Below are 3668 nucleotides of genomic sequence, written 5' to 3'. Positions count from 1 at the left end.
ATTATTAAAGCCTTGTTGAGGCTTTTGTTTATCCCTCCATAAGAAATTTGGGTGATTTCTCCATGATGAATTATAGTTGTTTCCATAAGGTTCACCTATATAATTTACCTCTGCTATTGCAGGGTTCTCAGGATCATAAGCTTCTTCTTCAGAAGATGCCTCTTTAGTACTGTTAGATGTATTTTGCCATCCATTCAGACTTTGAGAAATCATGTTGACTTGTTGAGTCAATATTTTGTTCTGAGCCAAAATGGCATTCAGAGCATCAATTTCAAGAACTCCCTTCCTTTGAGGCATCCCATTATTCACGGAATTCCTCTTCGAAGTGTACATGAACTGGTTATTTGCAACCATGTCAATAAGTTCTTAAGCTTCTGCAGGCGTTTTCTTTAGGTGAAGGGATCCACCTGCAGAATGGTCCAATGACATCTTAGAGAACTCAGATAGACCATAATAGAATATATCTATCATGGTCCATTCTGAAAACATGTCAGAAGGACATCTTTTGGTCATCTGTTTGTATCTTTCCCAAGCTTCATAGAGGGATTCACCATCTTTTTGTTTGAAGGTTTGAACATCCACTTTAAGCTTGCTCAACTTTTGAGGAGGAAAAAACTTAGCCAAGAAGGCCGTGACCAGCTTATCCCAGGAGTCCAGGCTATCTTTAGGTTGAGAGTCCAACCATGTTCTAGCTCTGTCTCTTACAGCAAAAGGGAAAAGCATGAGCCTGTAGACTTCAGGATCTACTCCATTTGTCTTTACAGTCTCACAGATCTGCAAGAACTCAATTAAAAACTGATAGGGATCTTCTGATGGAAGTCCGTGAAACTTGTAGTTCTGTTGCATTAGAGCACCTAATTGAGGTTTCAGCTCAAAATTGTTTGCTCCAATGGCAGGGATTGAGATGCTTCTTCCATCAAACTTGGAAGTAGGTGTGGTATAATCACCAAGCATCCTTCTTGCATTATTGTTGTTGGGTTCGGCTGCCATCTCCTTTTCTTGTTCGAAAATTTCAGCAAGGTTGTCTCTGGATTGTTGTAATTTAACTTCTCTTAGTTTCCTCTTCAGAGTCCATTCAGGTTCTGGATCAGCTTCAACAAGAATGGCTTTTTCCTTGTTCCTGTTCATATGAAAGAGAAGAGAACAGAAAAAGAAAAGGAATCCTCTATGTCACAGTAAAGAGGTTCCTTATTATTAGTAGAAGAAGAAATAGGATAAAGAAAGGAGAATACAAACACAAGGGTGAGGATAAGGGCAGTGATTTGAGATGAAGAGAAGTGTTAGTAAATGAATGAATAAATAGAATAAGATGAGAGAGGGAGAAATTTTCGAAAATAAATTTTGAAAAGGAGTTAAATGATTTTCGAAAATAAATATAAGAAATAAAATTAAAATTAAAATTTAAAACAATTAATTAATTAAAAAAAGAATTTTTGAAAAAGAGGGAGGTATTTTCGAAAATTAGAGAGAGAAAAGTTGTTAGGTGGTTTGGAATAAGATAAGAAACAAACAAAAAGTCAAATAGTTAGTTGAAAAAGATTTGAAAATCAAATTTGTAAAGATAAGAAGATAAGAAGATAGAAAAGATATTTTAAAATCAAATTTTTGAAAAAGATAAAATTTTGAAAAAGATATGATATAAAAGATAAGATAAGAAAGATTTAATTTTTAAAATTAAAATTAATTACTTAACTAACAAAAAAACTAAAAGATAAGATTCTAGAATTTAAAGATTGAACCTTTCTTAACAAGAAAGTAACAAACTTCAAATTTTTGAACCAATCACATTACTTGATAGTTAAGTTTCGAAAATTTTGAAATAAAATTAAGAAAAGATTTTGAAAAAATAATTTTTGAAATTTTCGAAAATCATGAAAGAAAAATGAAAAAAGATTTGAATTTTGAAAAAGTTTTAAAAAGATAAGATTTTTTTTTTAAATTTGAAAATTTGACTTGACTTATAAGAACTAACTAATTTTAAAATTTTTTTTGACTAAGTCAACCCAAATTTTCGAAATTTTGAGAGAAAAAAAGGAAAAGATATTTTTTTTATTTTTGAATTTTTAATGATGAGAGAGAAAAACACAAATATGACCCAAAACGTGAAAATTTTGGATCAAAACCAATGATGCATGAAAGAACACTATGAATGTCAAGATGAACACCAAGAACACTTTGAAGATCATGAAGAACATCAAGAACATATTTTTGAAAAAAATTTTATGCAAAGAAAACATGCAAGACACCAAACTTAGAAATCTTTAATGGTTAGACAATATGAATGCAAAGATGCACATGAAAAATAATAAAAGACACAAAACAAAAAAACATCAAGATCAAACAAGAAGACTTACCAAGAACAACTTGAAGATCATGAAGAAAACTATGAATGCATGAATTTTCGAAAATTGCAGGAACAAAATGAATATGCAATTGACACTAAACTTAAAACATGACACAAGACTCAAACAAGAAACACAAAAATATTTTTGATTTTTATAATTTTTTTTTGGATTTTATTTTATTTTTTTCGAAAACATATAGAAAAAAGGAAGTAATGAAATCAAAGTCCTCAATCAAAATTTCAGGAATCATACCAGGTTAGTCTAAAGCTTGATGGCCAGCCAAGCTTCAGCATACCATTTTGAAACTCTAGAATTCATTCTTAAAAACTCTGAAGGATTTTTCGAAAATAGAGGGAGAATTTTGAAAAATATTTTTGAAAACTTTTTGAAAAGAAAATAAAAAAGAAGATTACCTAATCTGAGCAACAAGATGAACCGTCAGTTGTCCAAACACGAACAATCCCCGGCAACGGCGCCAAAAACTTGGTGCATGAAATTGTGATAATCAACAACGGCGCCAAAAACTTGGTAGCACTCTCAAACGTGAATCACACTTAGTCACAACTCCGCACAACTAACCAGCAAGTGCACTAGGTCGTCCAAGTAATACCTTACGTGAGTAAGGGTCGATCCCACAAAGATTGTTGGTATGAAGCAAGTTATGGTCATCTTGTAAATCTCAGTTAGGCAGATAGTAAATGTTATGGAGTTTTCGAATAATAAATAAAGCAGAAAATAAAGATAGAGTTACTCATGTAATTCAATGGTGGGGATTTCAGATAAGTGTATGGAGATGCTTGTCCCTGTTGGATCTCTGCTTTCCTACTACCTTCCTTCAATCCTTCTTATTCTTTTCCATGGCAAGCTGTATGTAGGGCATCACCGTTGTCAATGGCTACATCCCATCCTCTCAGTGAAAAAGGTCCAAATGCTCTGTCACGGTACGGCTAATCATCTGTCGGTTCTCGATCATGTTGGAATAGAATCCCTTGATTCTTTTGCGTTTGTCATCACGCCCAACAATCGCGAGTTTGAAGCTCGTCACAGTTATTCAATCCCTGAATCCTACTCGAAATACCACAGACAAGGTTTAGGCTTTCCGGATTCTCATGAATGCCGCCATCAATCTAGCTTATACCATGAAGATTCTGATTAAGGAATCCAAGAGATATGCGTTCGGTCTGAGGTAGAACGGAAGTGGTTGTCAGTCACGCGTTCATAGGTGAGAATGATGATGAGTGTCATGGATCATCACATTCATCATGTTGAAGTGCAACGAATATCTTAGAACAGGAATAGCTGAAATGAATAGAAAATAGTAGT

The sequence above is a fragment of the Arachis duranensis genome, chromosome 9 (assembly GCF_000817695.3).
Source record: "Arachis duranensis cultivar V14167 chromosome 9, aradu.V14167.gnm2.J7QH, whole genome shotgun sequence".
Taxonomy (NCBI): Eukaryota; Viridiplantae; Streptophyta; class Magnoliopsida; order Fabales; family Fabaceae; genus Arachis; species Arachis duranensis.
Note: the sequence above shows the minus strand (reverse complement) of the source record.